Source organism: Ochotona princeps, chromosome 6, assembly GCF_030435755.1.
Source record: "Ochotona princeps isolate mOchPri1 chromosome 6, mOchPri1.hap1, whole genome shotgun sequence".
In the NCBI taxonomy this organism is placed as follows: domain Eukaryota; kingdom Metazoa; phylum Chordata; class Mammalia; order Lagomorpha; family Ochotonidae; genus Ochotona; species Ochotona princeps.
Window position 1 is genome coordinate 48,635,584 of NC_080837.1, and position 24,636 is coordinate 48,660,219.

General features: G+C 39.2%; 1 non-coding gene across 1 annotated transcript; it reads right to left on the reverse strand.

Moving 5' to 3' along the window:
* Nucleotides 1-23,879: 23,879 nt before the first annotated feature.
* Nucleotides 23,880-23,983, reverse strand: LOC118759307 (U6 spliceosomal RNA). Its single transcript, XR_004996106.2, has one exon. It is a non-coding gene; the product is annotated as a U6 spliceosomal RNA (small nuclear RNA).
* Nucleotides 23,984-24,636: the final 653 nt, after the last annotated feature.

Consider the following 24,636-nt stretch of genomic DNA (forward strand, 5'->3'; position numbering starts at 1 on the left):
ATCAGCTATTCCAAGCTGTGCTCTCATCTCACATTAATAACCTCCTGTTTGCTTTTACATTTTTCTCCCTTGCCTGCTCTTTATTCTTCTCAAAACTCAACACAGATTTTCTCAGACTGGGTGTTACTGATACATGGGACAGCTAGTTCTTTGTCTTAGAAATGGTAAGACGCTTTGCAGTATCCCTGGCTTCTATTCAGTGGGTTATGGCAATGTATCTCCCTGGCATGAACCAAGATTCATTTTGGCAGACAAAATGTGTCCAGGGATTGCCTGATGTTCCTTGGTTGGTGGAGGTAGCAAACGGCCCCTATTTGAAAACCACTGAGCAAGAAAAATCCTTTAAGAGTGTGATCTATAGGGCTTGGTATGATGACTCAATGGCTAAAATCCTCACCTTGAATGCACCAGGATCCCATTTGGGCATTGGTTTGTGTCCCAGGTACTCTGCTTACCATTCAGCTCCCTGCTTGTGGCCTGGGAAAGCTGTAGAGGATGGCCCAAAGCCCTGGGACCCTGCACCCACATGAGAGACCCAGAGGAAGCTCCTGGCTCCTGGCCTTGGATTGGCCTAGTTCCAACTATTGCAGCCACCTGGAGAATAAACACGTGAACGGATCTCTCTGTAACTCCTTCTTTTTGTAAATCTGGATTTCTAATGAAAATAAGATGAATCTTTAAGAAAAAAAGTGTAACTTTAATCATGGTACCCTGTGGTGCAAACATTTCTGTTCAATTTTTGTACCTGGAGAAAAGGCTAAAGTTCCTACAATGCCTTCCTTATAAGATTGTGCCTAGTACCTCTTCCCATCAGATGTCTTTTTTAAAAAGATTTATTTATTTATTTAATTTATTTTTATTTGAAGATCCCAGTTTTACAGAGAGAGAGCGCGTGCATGTGTGCTACCATTCACTGGTTCACTCCTCAAGTGGCCATAATGGCTGCTGATCCAATCAGAAGGCAGGAGCCGGGAACTGTTCCAGAGCTCCCTGTAGGTACAGGGACCCAAGCACTTGAGCCATCCTCTGCTGCTTTCATAGTCCATAGCAGGGAGCTGGATTGGAGGATTTTAGCCACTAGGTTATTACCCTGGGTTCCAGTGTATGTGGTTTAAGTATTTACTCATTTGAGAGCTACATGGAGTGATACGTATCCTATCTGTTAATTTACTTAAGTGTCCCCAGTGGCTTGGATTGGGGACCCAGTCCAAGGAACCAGGAACCAAGCAAGGAACCAGGAACCCTATCTAACTCTCTTGCATGGATTGTAGGAACCCAGTGACTTGAGTTATCAATACTGTCTTCTACTGTCTGTGTGAGCAGGAAGCTAGACTCAGGAATCAAAGCTGGGAGCTGAACTGAGACACTCCAATACAGGATGCAGGTATCTTGCTTCTTAACTGCTATGTAAACACCTGCCCTGGCATGTTTTCTGATGTGTAATGGTGCTTTTTCTCCATTTCAGCCATTCATCCTAAATTGCAACTGTTTGCTCCCAAACTCCCTGAGGCACTGATGCACATCAAGGTCCCATCCAAATAATAATGCATAGTCTGTTGTGATTGTTTTTAACTTACAATGTACAGTGTAACCGTTGCCCAACACATACTGAAATCTAAATGAATTAAAATAAAGAATTGTTTATTTGCACAACCATATTTCAAGTAGCCTAAGCCCACATCACAGAAATTCACTCAGCATTACAAGTCATTCTGATTCTTTTGTGATTGCTTTGATTTATTTCCTGTGCTATCATCTCTGCTTTCTTTCCTCTTCATAATTTTCCCTGACTCTTTATGGTAACTTTGCACATTTGTTTTTGAAAACTATCTTGGGACCAACACTCGTATGGTTACTTTAGTCACCTGAGTTCTCATAAGACATTATGCTAGCTGAGTTTTAGGTACACCAGACAGGATGTGGCCACAAACATGTGTGTCATTAGGAGTTACACTTGGTAAAGATGCAGCTTTTTCTCTGATACCAGCATGACAATTCCTGCTCTTGCCTGCCTTGACAATTTAGAATTTGCGTGAAATTTTACAGGTGAAGAATTCCTGCTCTTGCCTACCTTGACAATTTAGAATTTGAGTGAAATTACACAGGTGACCGACAGCACTGAAAATTAGAACTATGTAAAATGTAACTTCAAGCTTACTAATGCAGTCATTGTAGTATAAAGCTGTGGAATGATTCTGTGATTCATTTAACTAGTATATGTTAAATAGATTTTAATTTCCTACCAAATGAAGAGCACATTCTATTCCTGAAAATAAATGAAGGCGAATTAGAAAAAAAAAAGATCAACTTCCTGATTTTAACCTTTGAATATGTATTACCAATCAAAGCAGTCTCTTTCTCTTTAATAAAGTAAAGAAACAGCATCCAGCAATGTTAAAGAAATGTGAAGAACAGGGATCATGGAATTCAGCAGGAGGATGACACTAACTGGTGTGTGTGTGTGTGTGTGAGAGAGAGAGAGACAGACAGAGAGAGAGGGATGCCAGAAGATGGCAGGAATTAGGGAGCTCACCACTCACCACTTGCACTGGTGTGGATTTTTTATAATGGGATTAAAGGACAAGTGTTTTTACAATTTAAGGCTGTACAAGAAATAGCTTATGGATAATTTAAATGGAAAATTTCCCTCTTCTGTAAACATACTTTTCAATGCAGGCATATTTAAGTTTAGAATAAAACAATAGAACAAAAAGAAAACATTGTGAAATACTGAAAACAATTCCAGTATTTAAGCCCAACTATTTAAATGGAGATGCATGGTTTAGAAAGAATTACTTTTATAGAGCCTGGCAAATATTGCATAGTCACAAGATGCTGAAATGAGTAAAGGTAACAGGTGTCATATTTCTCAGCTGAGTATGATGCTAAATAATGCAGACACACAAAAATTCATAGGTGCAAATAATTCTTGTTTACTGTCTAGTTTCAACAAAATGGACTCATTTGTTTATTTACTTTCCTACATGGTTTAGTAAGGTAGATCTAAAGATTAAACCCTATTCCATGTAAATAAAATAAACACATGGGCCCGGCGGCGTGGCCTAGCGGCTAAAGTCCTCGCCTTGAACGCCCCGGGATCCCATATGGGCGCTTGTTCTAATCCCGGCAGCTCCACTTCCCATCCAGCTCCCTGCTTGTGGCCTGGGAAGGCAGTCGAGGACGGCCCAATGCATTGGGACCCTGCACCCGCGTGGGAGACCCGGAAGAGGTTCCTGGTTCCCGGCATCGGATCGGCGCGCACCGGCCGTTGAGGCTCACTTGGGGAGTGAAACATCGAATGGAAGATCTTCCTCTCTGTCTCTCCTCCTCTCTGTATATCCGGCTTTCCAATAATAATAAAATCTTTAAAAAAATAATAAAATAAAATAAACACATGAAGATATTTGATGCTAAAGCTAAGTCTCAAGAAAGTGAGATTACACACATTTGTATGTGAAACCAAAATAAATTCTTGGGGAAATTATTTGACATTTTTAAAACAGGGCCACCATTAAGAAAAACAGTAGTTATAGCAAAAGGAGTAAGAACTTGAAAGACTATGAAGTTCTGCATAAAGTAGCAGGGAGTCTGTGGGAGGAAAGTGTGCTGTTAGTTCTGAAGTTTCAGAAGGTAACAAAATGTGCATCTAAAGCTCGTTGGGGGTAAGGTGAAGAGGTAGGTGATAGCCAGAGATGAGGGCTGGAAGTGTGAGATGTTCTGTTTATCAGTGTGTATAATTTACCCCAAGTTTTCAGTGACATGAAATAATGACTTTTTTAGCCCACAGATCCTGGAAATCAGTTTGGCTGGGCCAGTCTTCACTTGAAGCTTCATATGCTGTTTGTGATGTAGCATTTGGCCCAGTAGCATAGTTGGTAAAGTTGGTGCCAGTTGGAGACTGGGGGCTTCTGTTTTCCTCCACTTTGGCCTCTCCGTGAAGCACCCTGAGTGTCTGCAGTGAGCCATCGAGGAAGCCTACTTAGAAGGTTTATTGCCTTTAATAATCTTGCCTCAGAAGTAACACGTCATCACTTCTACTGCTAACAGATCTAACTCTGCTTCAGTGTGGGAAGGGACTGCCACAGGTTATAAATACCAGTACCTGTGCATCATCTGGAGTTCTACTATCAGAGAGGTGTTTTATAGGGATTTACACATTATTTTAACGTGCAGTATGTTGTGTAACTATTCCCCAGTCCTTCTCCCAACTTTCAGTGCAGGTAGGAAGCTCATTATTGGCTCATACATTGGATTTGCTTTTGAAGTCTGTGTGCTTGAGATGAAAGGCCACTCACAGCTATGATATGCCTCAGCTATATATATTTATATAGCTTGACCTTTACCCTTAGAAGAAGCAGTGAGTCAAAGTTATATGAAAGAGCTCCTAGAAAAGTGGTGGGAATATTGAACTAAGATTTCTTTCTATTGCTCTTTCAAGTAACATGACAGTCATTTTTTGCCTAATACTAAAATAACATCCAATTCTATTCTTTGTTCTATACAGTGTATACCATAGGGGAAAAAATAGGTTGCTTCTCTATTTGATTTTTAGTTTGGGTTCGAGACTAGAAGACCACTGTTGAAAATTCTTTCTAGCTGATTTTTTGACACCTTGGTATCCTCAGAGGGCCATACAAAACCCTCTGTTTTCATGAAGAAACACGGAGAGGTTTTTTTCTCTCCTTTCTGTATCTGATATCTTGAGGAGGAGATAAAGAATGCTGAGGATCCAGAATCAGAAATAGGAAGAATAGGGAGGCAACATGTTACTGGATAGCTATGGGAGAGTAAGAACTTCCCAGTCCAGTTCTGTTCATTTACTGGTTCATGGGGAAGGTGATCACTTCTGGAGAATGAACTGCTGCTCACCAAAAATCCAACTAAAATCAATAAAACACAAAGGCAGATGAATCCAACTCTGCGTAAGCTCCAAAACGCTGGCAATCATTACTATTTCACATTTAGTCAGAGATAATTTAAGTAATTGCTAGCTTTTCATAAATGCATTTGGTGGCACAGACCCCATGAATATTCTCTAACAAAACCGTTAATATGAATTAATCAAATATTCAATAGCATTTCCCTATGGAGGCTGCTTTTAAAATAACCGTCACTGCAATGCCTGGGAATGCTAAGCACGCAAACGTTTATCCGTTGGATTTTCTGCTGAGGAGAATTATTGCTCAGATACCAGTGCAGTTTGGGTGTCAAAGGGAGACTTTTTTTAAGACTTATTTATTTGAAAGGCAGATTGAGAGAGAAAGAGGTCTTCCATCTGCTGGTTCACTCCCTGAATGGCCACAATGGCTGGAGCTGAGCTGATCCAAAGCTAGGAGTTTTTGGATCTCTTACGTGGGTACAGGGGCCTAAGGATTTGCACCATCCTCCACTGCTTTCCCAGACCATAAGCAGGGAGTTGGATGGGAAATGGAGCAGCCAGAACACCAAATGGTGCCCATGTGGGATGTGTGCCTCAAGAAAGGGATTAGCCCACTAAGTCACCACACCAGCCACACTGGAAGACTTTTTAGTTGTTTTATTTTTTCAAGCTGTCTACAGAGTTGCCTTGCTTCACATTAAATATTAATTTCTAAAATTAATTTACAGTATATCCAGGGACAAAATTCCTTGATGTAAAGCAAAACACTATGAAAAAGTAGAATGTTTAGTTTCTTCAAAGGCATTAAATTAAACTTAATTCAATTAATGTTGGTTGAATATCTTATGGGAGTATGGCACTTTATTAGGTACTGTAATTTGAAATACGCAAAAACTCAACAGAATTTCAAAGTTAATTTTATGAATATGGGTAGAGACTAATCAGAATATTTAAACTATGTTTTTTTTTGAAGTCTACACTTCCTTTGATAATTTCCCCAAACTGTTTAATGATTCTAAGTCACCTGGGAACAAGGCAAAAATAACAAAAGTTATTCTTCAGTGAATCCTAAATTTGAATGATGAAATTTTTCTTCTAATCTCAAGAAATGACTTAAATGAGAAAATAAAACTCAAATGAGTGTTGCCTTTACAAAGACATGATTAAGAAGATTCCTCTTCTAAACCGAATTTAACATTTCATGTTAGAAACACATTTGTATTTAACCTTTAAGTGACATGATAAAAAGACTGCGTAAACATTTCTTTTAGTGTTGAGGAACCAAGAGCATTTTAAGAGAGAATAAGCTTTAGAACTGCAGACTTCTGTTGAAGATATTCACCAGAATGTAGCTACTTCATGCCTCTAAAGCTCCTTACTAGAGGCTTAACACACCAGCCAGTTCTCTTGCTGCAGTGTCTAAGCTTCAGAGCTAGGTTTTACACAGAACAGGTGCATTGAGTTCCTGGCTTAGGTCAAAACTATACTGGGTCTGTAGTTGATGGAATCAGCTGTCCATAGTAGATGGCTAAACACTGAAGCAGTTTCTGTGTCATCGTTTTTCTCTCAATTTGTGCTGTTTATCCTGTGAGATTTTTTTTTAAAGATTTATTTGTATTACTCGAAAGTCAGAGTTACATAGAGAGGGAGAGACAGGCCTTCCATCTGCTGGTCTCACTCCCAAAATAGCTGCAACAGCCAAGAGATGAGCCAGACAAAAGCTGGGAATCAGGAGCTTCTTCCAGGTCTCCATGTGGATGCAGAGTCCAAAGGTTTGGACCATCCTCTGCTGTTTTCCCAGGCCATAAACAGGGAGCTGGAATGAAAGTGGAACAGCTAGGACTAGAACCAGCGCTTCTGTGGGGTGCCAGCACCACAGGTGGAGGATTAGCCTGGTACGGCACTGCACCAGCTTCCTATCCTGAAGGATTTTTTTTTTTAAGTTATACTTGCCTACTTTTTTATTTGAGAGGCAGATTTATACAGAGAAGGCCAGATAGTGAGTGATCCTCAATTTCTGGCTGACTCCCCAAGTGGGCACAATGGCTGGAGCTGGGTTGTTCTGATGGAGGAGCAAGAAGCTTCTGCAGGTCTTCCATGTGGGTGCATGGCCCAAGGACTGAGTCATCCTCTGCTACTTTCCCAGGTGACAAGAAGGGGGATGAATCAGAAGTGGAGCAGCTGGGACTAGAATTTGTGCCCATATGGGATGCCAGTGCTAGGTGGAGGGTTAAACTGTTGAGCCACCATACTGGCCCCATCCTTTGAAATTGTATAAATAAAACTTACTGTTGACTCAGTGCCATTCTTTGGGAAAAAGCAAAACAGAACAAACAAAAAACAAACCTGAATATCTTCTCCCTCCTCCTGTACTGTATAGTTGCAGACTATGCATTACAAATCTATTTCTGGACTTCCATTGTTTAGTTTTTCTTTTTATCCTCCATGCTCAAGACTGCACACTTTCAAAGTGTGCTCTTTCAAAGTTCTCTAACTTTATTTTTCAAGTGAGTCTATGTGTTCTTGTTTTTAAGATTTGTTTATTTTTGTTGGAAAGATTTACAGAAAAAGGAGAGACAAAGATTTTCCATCCTCTGGTTCACTCCCTCAAGCGGCCACAATAGCCAGAGATGAGCTGATTTGAAGTCAGGAGCTTCTTCCAGATCTCACATGTGGGTGTAGGGTCCTAAGACTTTGGACCATCCCCGACTGCTTTCTCAGGCCACAAGCAGGAAGCTAGAAGGAAAGTGGAGCAGCTGGGACATGAACCGGTGCCATAGGGGATCCCGGTGCATGCAAGGTGAGGACTTTAGTCACTTAGGCTTCTATGTATCCACAGCATTTTAGAATCATTTTCACATCAGCAATGATAAAAATCTACAAAATATTTAGCTGAAACAGCATTTAATCCACAAAACAATTTAAGAAGATCTGAAACTTTACAATATTTATTCTAATCCCTCCCCAAAAGAAATATTTTATCAATTATTTGAGTATCTTTTTATCAAAAATTTTCTGGGTTGGAGTGTTATGTAATTTTTATTAGATTTATCACTACTATTCGGTATTTTGATACTCCTAAACAGAATTAAAACTCATTTTCTATTGGTTTGCTTAGCATGTGGCAATGCAATTTATTTTTATTCATGGACATTGTATGTGAAGACCTCTCTTGAATTTGTTTATGAATTTTACATGTGTACCCTTCTGGATCTCCTAGGTACCAAACTTGTCTTTAAATTATTAATATTTTCCCGTTAAAATTCTGTTTCTTTCTCTCACATTGACACTTTAATGGTGATAATTTAAAATTGAGTATGAAAGTGATCTCTACCTCATTCTTCAATTTAAGGATATAGATTCTAATGTTTTACCTTTGAGTGTGTTCTATAAGGATTTTTAAAGATAAGTTTTTTATGTTTATTTCAGGAGTTAGTAGTTATTAATCATTGTTTCATTGTTCTGCTGTGTTCAGCCTACTGGGGGTTCTCTTCCAAGAGCTTTGTAAGTAGCTTTGTGCAATACTCACAACATTGTTGTGGGCTGATCAACTATACACTTTTCTTTCTCTTTTGGAGCCATGTGAACTGCTTTTATTCCAGCTGGTTGCTACCAAAGTTGCCCTTTGCTCTCATTCTAAAAAGTCTGGTTGCGTTTTTATGGTTTCCTGATAGTTTCTAATCCGTTGGTTTTCTTCATTTACCTCCTCTGTTGTTTTGGTGCCCAGTACTTCAGCAGTTACCTTTGGGTACCCAAACACTGGGGTAATATAGGGCATCTGGGAATTTCTGGAGAAACCTTCCCAGAAAAAAACTTGAGTGAGCAAACGGGCTTTAAGACAGGAAGTGTGGAGGATAAAGACAGGAAGAAACAATTTTTTTTTTTAAAGATTTTATTCATTTTATTACAGCCAGATATACACAGAGGAGGAGAGACAGAGAGGAAGATCTTCCGTCCGATGTTTCACTCCCCAAGTGAGCCGCAACGGGCCGATGCGCGCCGATCCGATGCCGGGAACCAGGAACCTCCTCCGGGTCTCCCACGCGGGTGCAGTGTCCCAATGCATTGGGCCGTCCTCGACTGCTTTCCCAGGCCACAAGCAGGGAGCTGGATGGGAAGTGGAGCTGCCGGGATTAGAACCGGCGCCCATATGGGATCCCGGGGCGTTCAAGGCGAGGACTTTAGCCGCTAGGCCACGCCGCCGGGCCCAGGAAGAAACAATTTTTATGCCTCTGTTCATGACAACAGCAAAGCCTCTTTACGTAATAACGCACAGTTTGATGAATATCCTATTTGAGTGTATTTTCCTTACCATTTATCAAAATGACTAAAGCACAATTTTAGAAGAAAATAAAGATATTCACAGGGTTCCTGAAAATCATCAAGACTTTTTTAAACTTTGAAATGGCTTACCGAAAATCTCAGTGACCTTTTCTGTAAATAGTATTTATTCAGGGCCTGGCACAGTAGCCTAGTGGGTAAAATGCTCACCTTGCATGTGGCAGGATACCATATGGACACTGGTTCTAATTTTGGCAGTCCCACTACCCATCCAGCTCCCTGCTTATGGCCTTGGAAAGCAGTTGAGGATGGCCCAAAGCCTTGTGATCCTACACCCACACGGGAGACCTGGAAGAGGCTCTGGGCTTCCGACTTCAGCTGCACTGGCAGCTCTGGCCGTTGCAGCCACTTGGGGAGTGAATCAACGGACAGATCTTCCTCTTGTCTCTCCTCCTCTCTGTATATCTGACTTTCCAATAAAAATAAAATAAATCTTTAAAAAATAATATTTACCTAACAAATATTTATTCAGAATTTTCTATATATCATATTCTTTTCTAGATGATATAAATAATCAGTGAATAAAGTTAATATGACTCTGTGCTTGCATGGGAGATGACAGAAAATAATCAAATTAGTTCCACTGAATGATGGCGGTGATGAGGAATGTTGGAAAAATATGAGTGTTAGGAGTTTAGGACAGCATGCAAAATTCAGTTTAAAATAAGGTGGGCAGGGCAGGCTTCACTGGGAAGATGTTATTTGTACAAAGCTTTGAAGAGAAGGACTTCAGGCAGAGGAAACAATCATTGTAAAGGCCTGATGGTAGCCCTGCGTGTGAAGTGTTCAGTAACAGGAAAGAGCAAATGGGGCTAATGCCAAGTTAAGGATAGATTGCATAGTGATGATGGGAGGTAAACCACATTGGGCCACATGGGCCATTGTAAGTATTTGGGCTTCTATTCAGTGAATTGGAAACCTCTGGCAAATTTGGAGTAGAGGAAGGACATGATCTGTCTTGAATTTTTCAAAAGTTTGAAAAAAGAGCAGAAGTTGACAGGCCAGTCAAGGCATTGAAGTAATTCTGCTCATTCCAATCAAAGTGTCAACAATGCAGGTATCTGCGTGTGTTGATAAGTGAGTATCACCTTGGGTGCCATCACCTTTAAAATTACTTGCTTAAATTAACAGTGTCATAATTCTGTAGACTGGCCAAATGGTTCCTCTGGTGGTTTCTGGGTTTGCATTGATATGTTATTATGGAGGTATGACAGTCTAGGAAATCCAAGATGGCCTCCTTTATGCGGGGAGGGGTCCTTGCTTATTTTCCACCTGTCTTCACCTGCTTCAGTGCTAGACCATTTCCCCACCTCACAGCACCATTCCCAGAAGGGAATTTGAGTGCTATAAAATTTATCTCAAAGTTACATAATGCTCCTACCACATTTCATGTTCTTTCTTTCTTTTTATTTATTTACTTATTTTCTTTCCAAACAAGACACCAGGACACGCTAGATAAACGTAACTGGTGAGGAAATAGACTCCATCTCCTGATGGGGAAATGACAGTCAGACAGTAGGAGTCTTAAATACAATGGGAGGAATTTGTATTCATGGTTTCAATATGCCAACAACTCTTCAGAATCCTTAAATTTATGCAATTATTTGAGAAGCAGCGGAGGTTTCACAGACAAACAGAACTGCTACCCACAGAGTCACTCCCCAAATGCCCAAGGCTGGGTCAGGCCTAGGCCAGGAGCCAGGAACTAAATCCAGGCTTCTTTTATGTGTACCTGGGACTCCCCTGCTGGAGCTTGCTGCCTCCCGGGATCTGCATTAGGAAACTGGAATTGGGGACAGAGCCAGAACTCATGCAGACAGTTCAGTGTAGGGTGAGAATGTGCCAACCTGCAGCTTAACCTCTAGGCCAAATGGTTGCTTCAGTATTCGTAGTTTTAGAGTATTTGTCAGACATATGATGTGGAAGAGAAAACTGAAAAAGAGAAAACTGAAAAGTGATAAACATTTTTGGTTTAAAAAACTGCCAAGAAGGAATTCATTGAATGATTTGAAGACGTTTATGAACAGATTAAGTTTTTGTTGAACAGGATTTTGGCTGGGAACTGATCGGAATACTCATTTGCACCTCAGTGTTAAGCCCCAGCATGTCTGAGGCAGAGTCTCTTGCTGTAAGCTCCTCTAGTCTATGGGAGCAGACTGAGTAATGAGACAATGATAGATTGTAGTTAGGTCAAATGAGAGAGGAAGGTAGGAAAGGCCTCCGTTTTGTAGAGAGTGAACTTATGGTGTATGGACCTAGACAAGAACAAGTAAGCAATGGCATAAAAAGGTTCTGGGAGGAAGAATTGCAAGAGCAGAAAGAGATCTAAACAATTCCTGCTCTGCTGTAAACCCAGCATGCTTAATCTAGATACACACGGACACATGATGCTCTGAAAACAATTCATGGCCGCAACAGGGACCAGGCTGCTGCAAAACTGCTGCTGAAACTTGTATCTTATAGAAAAAGACTTCAGTTTAAAATCAACTCTATGTATTTTCTCTTTTTTTTCTTTTTTTGAGTGAAAGGAAATCTCAGAGTGAAACACAGGCTCCCCCTCTTGTCATAAAAACACCAAGGATAATGCAGGGAAGAGAAACGCAGGCAAGGTACTCGAGCTGTGTGAATCTTCCTTAGTTGGGCTGTATGTGAGAAAGTGTGGATGTGGAATCTGGTGTGGTTTTTTTTTGGCAACATGTATAAGTTGATCACTGTTCAGGTGAAGGGCTTGCATAGTGAGACTGGTACATGTTCATTCATGGCTACGTTTTACAGTTAGACTATAAAAGATGAAATACTTTCTCCAGCTGATTTGACAGGCTTCCCAGAAGTAGAGGGATGGACTCTGTGACCTTTGAAAGTCAATTTCCATCTCAAGATTTTACATTCCAATTATGTCTGATGGACTATTTAAATAAATGATGCTTTTTCTATTAGAAAAGAAAATTGAGTGGAATTCATTCTGTTTGAGCTGCAAAAACTTGAAAATAGGTCAACTCTTAATTATCTAGGGTAATAGGGAACATCTTGGATGGATTATCCCAAACCACAGGTAATTAACAAAATGTGCAAATTAGGCACTGATTCATAGCATTCATTAAAATTTACATTTAAACTACTACTTAAGCAGCATACATTTGTAGATGAGCAAATCAACATGGTAAAAATAATTTTAAGGGAAATACAGACATTTTAAATACAGAACTGAAAAAATACTGACCAGACACTGAAAAAATCTGAAATTAGAGAACTTAAAGAAAATTAAAGATGCTTTTATTTTAGTAAAATATTTTTATAAACTCTGCAGTTTTTCTTATGCACGTTTTTTTCATGAACTTTTTGGAGGTCCCTCATATTTTTCATTCTGGTCCAGCCATGGCTGTCACCGGTGTTTGCTGAGTGAATCAGCAGGTAGAAAATCTCCCTCCCTGCTCTTCATTCTACCTTTTTTTTTTTTTAAGATTTATTTATTTTTATTACAAAGTCAGATATACAGAGAGGAGAAACAGAGAGGAAGATCTTCCGTCCAATGATTCACTCCCCAAGTGAGCTGCAACGGCCCGTGCTGTGCCGATCCAAAGCCGGGAACCAGGAACCTCTTCCGGGTCTCCCACCTGGGTGTAGGTCCCAAGGCATTGGGCCGTCCTCGACTGCTCTCCCAGGCCACAAGCAGGGAGCTGGATGGGAAGTGGAGCTGCTGGGATTAGAACCGGTGCCAATATGGGATCCCGGTGTGTTCAAGATGAGGACTTTTAGCCGCTAGGCCACGCCGCCGGGCCCCATTCTACCTTTTTTTTTTTTTAATTTATTTATTAATTTCATTGCATTATGTGACACATTTTTTTTATGCACTGGAATTCTCCCTGCCCCTCCCCACACCCTCCCCCGCCCCCCCACGACGGATTGCTCCACCTTGTTGCATTTCCATAGTTCAAATTCAGTTGAGATTCTTTCATTGGAGGTTTTGACCTCCGATAAAGTCCAGCCTCTTATTGTCCTGGCAAGTTCCATGGCTTCTTGGTGAGACCATCTCTGGTCTGAAGGTGGAACCAGCAGAGTATCATCTCAATCAAGTAAAAAACCCAACATAATAGTTACAACCATTTACAACATTATGGCATTAATTGACGTGGTATTGATTAACCAATATGTTACTAGGGAAATGCAGGTTCTCGACCGAAACCTGTGACTTCCTCATAGACATTTCAATTTTGGTTTATATTCAACCATGTTCCATATACCTTAAAATGGCTATAGATTGCTATTCAGCTGTCTCTTGTCTATTTCAATGTTAGTATTTAGCATTTTATAGCATTGAAGCAGGATCCTGCTAAACCTGGTTGTTTTTCGGGTAGTCTAACTCTATAACTTTAACAGGACCAATGTCAACAGTTTAGGTGAACGTTTTTCGGAGGGGTGTGCAGAGAAATCCTCAACACCCCAGAGAGGAGTAACTGATCTTTGTGTCCCACCCAGTGAGATATAAGTGCATCCCGGCTGGCTGCTTCCTGTCTGTTTCTAAGCATTCCTAGTTGTTCTCTATCTATTCTAGTTTGTTTGTTCATATGTTTGTTTGTTTTGAGGGGTTTCTGGAGCAATCCTGATGGTCTTTACAAAAGAGGGTGGGGACCCAAAGTTGGAAGCAGGCAAGGGCCAGAGAAAGCTCCTCTCCCTAGTTCCGAAGGAAGTTTACTGTTCTGTTTCTGTGGACCGCTTAGGGATCCTGGTTGTTGTTCTGATGACCCTGGATCCTGCAAGGCAGGAATTGGGCTTCTTCCATCCCACATTGCAGGTCCAAATGGGGATGGGTGACCTCAGAGTTCTTGGCCTCTGAAGGCACTCCTTTTACCCCGTGGTCTCCTTGGCAGTAGGGATGTAGTCCTCGGTGGTCATACTGAAAGTCCTTGGTGAGGCTCCAGGAGTCTTCAGGGTTGGGATACAAGCCTCCTCCTGCCCCCTTGCTCCACTCTGGGGTGCCCCCCTGCTCTATGCGTATGACCTCCTGTTAAGAGGTTGTTAGGATTGCTCCTGATTCCCCCCACATGTCTTTGTAGTTTTGCTATTATCTAATGCTGGCTCGAGTCTGCTGTCTATGAGTTACCAGTTATGATCCTGATGGGTTATCCTTCTCCCGTCTTCCTCACACCTACTGGGGTGGTATAAGATTTCTCTGCTCTCCCTCCCCATTTCCAAGTATCATAGGGCCTTACAAGTTTATTAGGTTTTACATTTGTTAATGTAGATCATAAGCAATCTGACTCATATCGATTGTTGGTTCATTGGTTACTTCACAATGTCTTATTGCATGAGATACAGGCTGTTTGGGGTTGAAATAATATTACTGTTTCCTGGATTGACATCAGTTCATAACAGCCACATCAATCACAACAACAACATCAACAACAGAGTATAGCACCCTGATAAAATAATGCGCCTCTGAGTAACCAACACATGCTTAATTAAAAGGAAACACAGAAGTCTTTTGGAAAAATGATGCCATCACCTGCTTCATGAGCACGTGATGAATTCTACTAGTGGAAAGAGATTATTTGGGAGCAATCAGACTGACATAAAAACATTATCGCAGTCTTGTTCAGTCTGTCCCGCCTCTCATTAAACTCTGGAAATTACTGATGCTTTTTGAAGCCCAAATCGACCCGACCAGCCCCCTACCCAGCCCAGATAAATACTGGCATATGCGTTTCTGTTTAGCAGTCCCACCCCTATCTTGGTTTTGTGTTCATCAGAGGGATAGTTACCTAGGAGGAAGATGCCCACTATTTTCCAACTAGGCCACTCGAGCTTCTGGGTCTTGGTTTGGTTGGTAACTCAATCTGGTTCTAACAGTTCTTATGGGTACTCTCATTCAAACCTTCATGTCTCAGTCCCACTCTTGTCCTAGTGTTTATGTTTACTATTGCTGGGAATCACCAGAAATTCATCTCTGACCTACACAAAGGCTGGCCTTATTCAAGAGTGTCCCTGGGCAGCTTTTTCTGATCTTAAAAACTCCGTAGCTGGCCGCCCAAAGTCAGGGACCCCCTCACTGCCTTGCGGCTGTGGTCTTGGCATGCTGGGTCCTCGTTCTGGGGTCCGGCCTGGCTGGGCCGCTCCCCCAGGGCTGCCCCTAGCCCTGGGGGGCAGCCAGCCGTCCCCAGGCCAGCAAGGTTCCCCATTCTACCTTTCAAATGAAGAAAAAGAAAATAGAAATGCAAAGTAAAGGATAAATATAAAATAAGCTATGTTCTCTCTGATGGCAAAGCTCATAATCTTTATACTACTAACTTAGTGGTTTTCAAAATGTGTCCTCTTTCTACTCTTACCACACTGATCATCAGATTGTGTGAGTCTGTTGCGAAGTTATTGGAAATCTAAATTCTCAGGCCTCAACTCAGACACAGCACATCAGATAGACTGGAGCCCAGCAAATCTGTATCTTCAAGGGTCATACACATTATCCTTATAGGTGATTCTGATGCATGCTCAAATCTGAGAAAAGATGTTTATTTGTAAACAGAGGAATGAAAGTGAATGTTTTTGCATTAAGAAGAAAATCAGTGGTTTAAATTGAGTTTATTCACTGGATTTCCTATTTTTTAATTTCTTCCACTGTTGGTTTTCTTCTGGGAAAAACTTTCTCAAGATCATTTTAAAATATGTATTTTGTGATATCATGCAGAGGTCTGTGTAGTAGGTCCGGTATGATTCCAGCACAGGTTAATCATATAAGACCCTTTGTTAGGCTACAGGAAAAAGAATGTTAAGAATTTCTATAAAAATTAATATTTATCTAAAATAGGTTGGTAGCAACACGTATGTTACATACATGTTGGTTGCCAGTGTGGGGCATCCCTCATGCCCTGGCTCACATGCTGTTAGACCATCTTTGTATACACAAGTTACAGACAAGTATAACGTGCCAACCTCATGAATTTGCTTCGATCTCTCATAATTCTGACCGTATGTCTGTCATGCCCTTTCTCGGCATGTACAAATATGGAAGCATAAAGAGCTTGACAAGAGGGAGTTGAGGTCCAGAAGATGAATATTCACCCTGCTTTTGTCTCTGACTGGCATGTTGCATGATTCATCACAGAATCCCCAATATGACCAACAAACATAGTGGTGCAGGTATCTTTTTGGTACCGTGTGCTCATGTCTATGGATGTCTATCCAGAAGTGGGGTTGCTGGATTGTGTGCCAAGTGTATTTCTAGTTTTTAGACCTCTCCACACTGTTTTCCTTAGCAGATGCACTAAGCTACATTCCCATCAACAGTGTGTGTTTTCCTTTCTCCACACCTCACCAGTGTTTGTTATTCTAATCTTTTGGGCAATAGCCATTCCAACAGGGTTGAGATGACATCTCATTGTGGTTTTCTTGAGCATTTATTCAGACATTTGTTGGCTGTTTGTATTTTTTTTTTGAGAACTATCTCTTGAGATCCTTTGCCCAGTAAGTGGATAGGTTGCTTTCTAATTGCTGAGCTTTTAACATTGCTGATGAATTTGTGTATCAGTTCTTTGTCAGCTTGCAAATATTTTTTTTTTTCTGTTTTGTTAGATGCGTCTCCACTCTATTGATCATTTCTTTTGTGGTACAGAAGTTCTAAGTTTGATATAAACTCATTTTGAACAAATGAAACCTTGGCTTTTGTTGCCTGTGATTAGGGGATCTTATCCAAGAAGTTGTTACTGCACCAATGTCTTGGAGTGTTTTCCTCACATGATCTTCCAGCAGCTTCAGTCTGCGGTCTTGTGTTAGGTTTTTGATCCATCTGGAGTGGATTTGTGCACAACATGAGAGACACATGTTTAATTTTGTTGTTGTACATGCATGCATCTAGTTTATCAGCATCATTTTTGAAAAGATTATCCTTATTCAGTTTATGTCCTGAGTACTTCCATTTGCGGCTTATATATGGATTAATTTCTGGGTTCTCTATTCCATTGATATGTGTATTGGTTTTTATGACAGTCCATGCTGTTTCAGTAAGTCTGGTGTTGTGATGACTCCATCTTTTTTTATTTTTTAAATCAGGATTCCTTTGCCTATTTTGGATCTTCTGTGATTCCATATGAATTTTTAAGAATATTGTCTAACAATGTAAAGAATGTTATTGATATTTTGAGATGTAGCACATTATATCTGTAGGTTGCATTAGGTAGTATAGACATTTTTAGGGACATTAGTTTTTCCAATCCCCAAGCAAAGAATATCTTCACTTTTGTGTCCCTGTTGATTTCTCATCAGCATTTGATATTTTTTTATTTTAGACATTTCAGTTCTTTGTTTTATTCTAAATATTTGATATTTTGCAGCTATTGTGAAATGGGTTTTCTTTCTTGATTTCTCTTTCACTGAGTTCATTATTACTGCATATGATCTTTTGTATGTTTGTTTTATGACCTACAACTTGACTGAATTGGTTTGTGAATTCTAACAGATTTTTGGCATATTTCCATGTGCAACATTAGATCATTTGAAAATATGGATAATTAAAGCTCCTTTTTCAATTTTGATGCCCTTTGTTTTCTTTAGTCTCCCTGATTACCATTGTAAATACTTCCAGTACCATGTTGAATAAAAGTGGTGACAGAGGACATCCTTGCCTTAATCCAGATCTGAAGAAAAATGCTTTCAGCTTCTTCCCATTCAGTATGATATTGGTAATTGCTTATCATATATAACCTTTATAATTTCCAGGTATATTCCTTCTGTGCCACATTTGTAAAGGCTTTTGTTTTTTCATCCTCAAACAGTATTGAATTTTATCAAATGCTTTCCCGGCATCTATTGAAGTGACCATATGGTTTTTAATTTTCATCTGGTTGATGTGACTTGATATATATTCATTTACAAATGTTGAACTGCACTTGTATCTCTGGGGCAGCTGCCACTTGGTTGTGATGTATAATCTTTCTGATCTGGTCTTGGATTGGTTTTGCTGGTATTTTGGAGAGAATCTTGTTCTCTGTGTTCATAAAGGATACAGGTCTATAGTTTTTTTCTTCTGTCATATTTTTGCTGTTTGTGTCAAAGTCATGCTGGCCTCATAAAAAGTTTGGCAGAGTTACATCCTGCTCAGTATTCTGGAAAATTTGAACCATATTGGGTTCAGTTATTCTTTACATGTACTTAATATTTTGTAGAATTTAGTGCTAAATCCATCAGATCCTGGACTTCTGCATGATGGAAGACTTTTGATTACCGTTTCAATCTCATTATTTGGTTAGTCATGTCTGTTTAGATTGTCTTCTTGATTTGATCTTTATTGATTATTTGAATATACTAATTTATCCATTTTTAAAGGTTTTCCCAACTTATTAGCATCTAGTTTTCCATAGTAATTTGCCATTCTTTGTATCTTAGTAGTGTCAGTTTTAATCTTTTTCATCTCTAATTTTGAAGTTTTCTGGTTTTTTTTTTTTTTTTTGGTTAGTCTGGCTAATGGTTTATCAATCTTATCTTAAAAAACTTTGTTTTGTTTATCTTTGTAGTTTTCTAGTTTTGATTTCATTTATTTTTGCTCTGAACTTTTCTCTCACCACCTGCTGCTTTGTGCTTTGGTTTGTTCTTATTGTTCTAAGTAGTTGAGATGCATCATTAGATTACTTAATATATTACCCTTTTTTTTAATGGAAGCACTAGATGCTATAAACTTTCTCCTTGACAGTGCTTTTGCTTCATTCAACAAACTTTGTGTGTTTTCATTTTCATTTATTCAGTTGATTTTCTGCTTGAGAGATCTGTTCATTTGATGAGAGTGGGATGTTGAAGATATCTGTCAATGTTTTATTGGAGCCTATTTATCCATTTAAGTTTGATGATGTCTGCTGTATAAATTTGGTTGGTCTTGTGTTGTGTACATAAATATTTATGGTATGTCTTTGCTGAATTGAATCTTTCATCAAAGATTCAAGATTGAATCTTGAATCTTATCAAGATATAAAGATTGAATCTTTTATCAAAATAATGTTCTTTTTGTCTCTTTACAGATTTTGATCTGAATTCTGTTTTATTTGATATCAGATGACTACTCCTGCTTATTTTTGTCCAGTATGTCTTAATCCAGTACTTCACTTTCAGTCTATGTGTATCTTTGTGAAGTGAATATTTTGGGGTCATCATATAGTGGCGTCTTATTTTTTATCCATTTAGGCAGACTTAGTCTTTTGGCTGTAAATGTAATCATCTGCATTTAAGGTTAGTATTGATAGATAACAACTAATACCTGTCATTTTGTTGATACTGATTATACCTATTCTGTAAGTGAATTTGTTAGTGCCCTGTGTTTTCATGGTGTTTACTTTTATTGCACAATGTTGTACCACTTGTCTGGTGGTGCTGAATTCTCTGCTTTTATCTAGAAAAATAACTTGGCTCTCCTTCACTTCTGTAAGACAGCTTCATTGGATATAATCTATGCTGGAAGGGTTTTTTTTTATTTTTCCACTTAAGATTGTGAATATATCTTGCTTCCCTCTTCTGGTCTGTAGGGTTTCTGTTGAGACGCATGATGTTAGTCTAATTGGTTTTTCTTTATATATCATTGACACTGCTCTTTTGCTGTCTTTAGGGTTCTATCGTTGTGCTTAACTTTTGACAGTTTGACTACAGTGTACCTTCAAGAAGATCTTTTTTGTTTGAGTCAGCTTGGGACCCTTTGAGTTTTTCAAAAAAAATTATTTATTTTTATTGGAAAGGCAGATATACAGAGAGGAGGAGAGACAGAGAGGAGGAGAAACAGAGAGGAAGATCTTCTGTCTGTTGGTTCACTCCCCAAGTAGCTGCAATGGCTGGAGCTGAACCAATCTGAAGCCAGCAACCAGGAGCTTCTTCCGGGTCTCGGTCTCCCATGTGGGTGCAGGGTTCAAAGGCTTAGGCTGTCCTTGACTGCTTTCCCAGGCCACAAGCAGGGAGCTGGATGGGAAGCAGGGCCACTGGGATTAGAGCTGGTGCTCGTATGGGATCCCATTGTGTGCATGGTGAGGACGTTAGCCACTAAGCTACCATGCTGTCCCATTTGAGATTTTTGTATCTGGATATCCATCTCTCTTAAGACGGGAAATTCTCAACAACTGTATCATTTGGCAGATTCTCAATGTCTTTTTCTTTCTTCAGGAATACCTATAATACAGATATTTGATTGTTTAATGATACTCCATATGTCACAGACCTTCCTCATGATTTTTAATTCTTTTTTATCTGATTTCATTATTTCAAAAATCTTGTTCTTGAGATCAGAAATTGTTTTCTCCATTTAATCTATTCTATTGTTAAATCTTACTCATATATTTAATTTTATTGATTGAAAATTTTGTCTCAAATTTCTACTTGATTCTAATTATCCCTATCCTTTACTAACTTTTTATCTTTAATTGTTTTTCTTATTTTGAAAGTCAAAGAGGTGGGATTTGCGGGGAGAATAGAGTGAGGGAAAAAGATAGATCTTCCTTTCTACTTTCATTTCCTCTGGTTCACTGCCCAGATGGCTGCAATGTCCAGGGCTGGACTAGGCTGAAGCCGGGATCTTCATCCATACCTGCTACATGGATAGCTTGTGTCCAAGTATTTGGGTCGTGTTTTTTTTTGTTTGTTTGTTTGTTTTTTTGTCTCTTTTTCCAGGCAATTAACAGGAAGTTGGATTGGAAATGGAGCAGCTAGGACAAGAACCAGTATCCATGGGGTGCTGATGTTCACAGTTAAGGGCTTGACCTCACTTGCTACAGTTGCTTTCTCCATTAGTAATTTTTTTCCTTCGTGCCACTCATTGATTTCCTCATTTCATTAATATGTCTATTTGTATTCTCTTGTAACACATTGTGTTCTTATAATTATTATTTTAAATTCTACTTGTGACATTTCATAAATTTCCTGCAGTTCAGGATCTGATTCTTGAGAACAGTTTTGTTTTCTTGGAGGCATCGTACTACCTTGCTTCTTCATGTCTTATTTGTCCCCATCTTGGCACCTACACATCCAGTATGATAGTCCCCTCTTTGTGGAGTAGGATTTGTTGGAAAATAGTATATGTCTTAGATGGAATGCAGGTTTTCATTTGACTGTTGCTTTAGTCTTGGGTCTAGGTGAATCCAAAAGTGTTGTCTCTGAGTGAGTTCTTCAATGTCAGCTGTGTCCACAAGCGACCCACTTTACTACATTTTACAAGAATAGAAATGTGGCTTTGAGACACATTTCTGTCCACAGAAAGTCTGGTATTAGTTACCCTGGGTATTGATGGTTTGGACCTTGTTCTTGGTGCTGAGGGAAGAAAAGATGGCTCTTCCGTTGTCCCGCTGTGGTATTTTCCTCTAAAATTTATAACCTCTGTGTAATTAAGAGAAAGTACCAGACAACCCTAGCTGAAGGGTACTTGCCAAACATGTCAGATTCCCCACAAAACAAGAAATTGTGGAGGGCTTATCATAGACCAGATAATTATAAGGAAGCCTGTTGACAAAATGTGCGGTAGTGTTCTGGACTACATCCTAGAACAGATGAAACACATTAGTGGAACATATGGTAAAATATGAAGTAAGTTTGTAGTTTAGTTAATAGTATTATGCTAACATAAATTTCTTAATTTTCATGAGGTTTCCAATGTTTTACATCATTTGGTTAAGCTAAGGGAAAGATATATGGGAGTACCCTGTGCTAACTTTGTAATTTGTCTGTAAATCTAAAATTATTTGAAAGACTGTTTACTCAAAACAGTTCAAATAGACCAGATCCTGGCTCATCTGTACAGTATCTTGTCCATGAGTCCTAGCAGAAAACACAGTCCTTTTAGTAGAAGTATATGTATAGAGAACTGATGTCCACATGGCCAAAGAAACAGCTGAACTGAGATTTTGGCCACACTATGACAGCCTGTTTATACCATGAGGCCCAAACACCTCCTCCATTTAAAGTGTTTGGGTGTGTAGTTGTCTAATCGCTTAAGGATTCCAGTTTTTTTTTTTTTTTTTTTTTTTTTTTGCTAATCAATCTAATTCTGTTTCTTTAGGGTGTTAAGTGTGGACTCATCATGTTTTGTAATTACTTTTCTATCAACAACTCTTTAACAAATACCTTTACATTTGCCTGTGGAATGCCAGGTAGTCATGGGAAGAAGCTTGAAGAACTTCTTAAAGTTATCTGAAGCTTTATCTGAACCAAGTACTTAATGAAAAGGAAATTCACAAAGTTGAAAAATCTGCCCTTGTGAACTCCTAACTTCTATACCTTCAACTGATAATCATTCTGTCAGTTAAGTAAATTGACTTAAAAAATATTTCTTTTTATTGAAAAGGCAGATTTCACAGAGAGAAGGAGGGACAGAACTTTTTTCCATCTGCTGATTAACTCCCCAAATGATGCAATGTCCATAGCTGAGTTTAGCTGAAGCCAGGAGCCAGGAGATTCTTCCAGATTTTCCATGGATGTGCAGGGTCCTAAGTCCTTGATCCATCTTCTATTGCTTTCCCAGGCTATAAGCAGACATCTAGAAGGGAAGTAGAGCAGCTGGGACACAACTGGTGCCCATCTGTGGTCCCTGTGCTTGAAGGGGTAGGATTAGCCAATTGAGCTGTTGCATAGGACACAGTAGCTTGGATTTTTAAAATAGTTCGATATTCTTTTCTCCAAGAGTTCTATTTGATGTAGAAACTTTTTTTTGTTGTTGTTAAAAACTAAGCAAAACAAACAAAACAAAACAAAACTGGATTGCCACGTGCCAGGAGCCAGGAGGTATCAGTAACAACCAAAATGCTTTTAGTGACTATGTTTTGCCTGAATTGAAGGATATTTGTCTTTTTTGTCACTAGGTCTGTGGTGAACCATGCCAGATGTATTTTTTGAGTTATTTTCACACTTTACCCAAATTAGTACGTGTAAAAACATGGAATGTGGGTCATTGTTAGCATTAACGAAAAGCTGTATTCTGAATCATGGCATTAGATGTAATCAGAAGTTAAGCTTGGCGCAAATGAAATGTTATTTCCATCTTAATCCTTCTTTTAGAAACTTGTGATAAATATTGTGGGGTTCTATGCCAATTCACAGCAGTAGGTGTGCAGAAATGTCAGGTTAGTAGAATGTGGTTGTTATGTAACCAGATGTGCCAAATTCTGCCCTCGTCTTGGTAAAAATTAGATCAAGTGAGCTGGCACCTTAGGATGATTTTTCACTCATAGACTTGATCCTGAAGCTCAAATAGAGCTTGAATTTATTATTTTTGAAATGGAATTGTGGGGAGAAGGAAGATTTTTTAAAATCTATTTTTTCATCTATTTAACACTCCATTATGTGAAGATATTAACAAATGGCAGGTAAAAAATAATAACAAAAGAACCAGTGTTTCTCAGGTGTTTAACAAAGGCTGTACACAATAATCAAGTCCCAGAGAATCACTTTCATCTACAGATTACACTTTTTGGTACTCTATGAATTAGTTATCACAAATAAAACATACTTTTTGGGGGATTGACTTATTGCACTAAGCCTAATGGTTTCCAGTTGCATTCATTTAGTTGCAAAAGACAACATTTCATTCTTTTTTATGGACGAGTAGGATTCCATTGTGGGTACATGGCACAGTTTATTATCCAGTCATCCGTAGATGGATATCTGGGTTGATTCCATTTCTTTGCCATTGTGAATTGAACTGCTACAAACAAAAATTACAGAATGCTTCATGAATTTACATGTCATCCTTGTGTAGGAGCTATGCTAATCTATTTTTTCTTCCAGTTTTAATGCATGTGCTGTGTAAGTGAGCACAAGAAGGAAGATTTTAAAACCCTGAATTCAGATTTTTTTCAAGGTAGAACCCAAAGTGAATTATTAAAAAGGTTAAAATTTATCCCTTTCTGCCAAATTTTTAATGTGTGGTAGATTCTTGTGAATTTTGAAAATTTAAAATTATCCTTTTGAATAATGGAAAGCAAGAACAGAGCTGCTGGGTTGCATATAGAATGTGAATGAGAATGTGATGGGTAACTCACAGTTGCACAGCCTGGCTGCTCCACAGGCTCTATCCCTCACATGTCCTCAGAGTAGTCTCATCTTCTAGGATAGTATACAAGTGAGACTCCTTGAGTGGTAAGTATGCCTTCCTTGTCGCAGCAACCATATCCAAATTGACATGTTAAATGTGAACATGTGCTTCAGAAGTGATTATAAACACAGATCCAAAAGAAATCTGATATCTGGTATTAATGATGGAAGAATACATGAGCAAGCTGAAGCAAAGAAAATTTGAAAATGAGTTTGGCTGGCTGTGAAGATTTTGTATTAATCATCAGAGCATAAAATTTCAGTATGTAGTTCTCTTTTATTGAAGATGACCATCAGTCAATGTGTGAACACATATTGAACAAGTAATCTTAATTTTAGTTTGCTCAAGGTTGAGTGAAGTAATGTCCAGAGTCAGC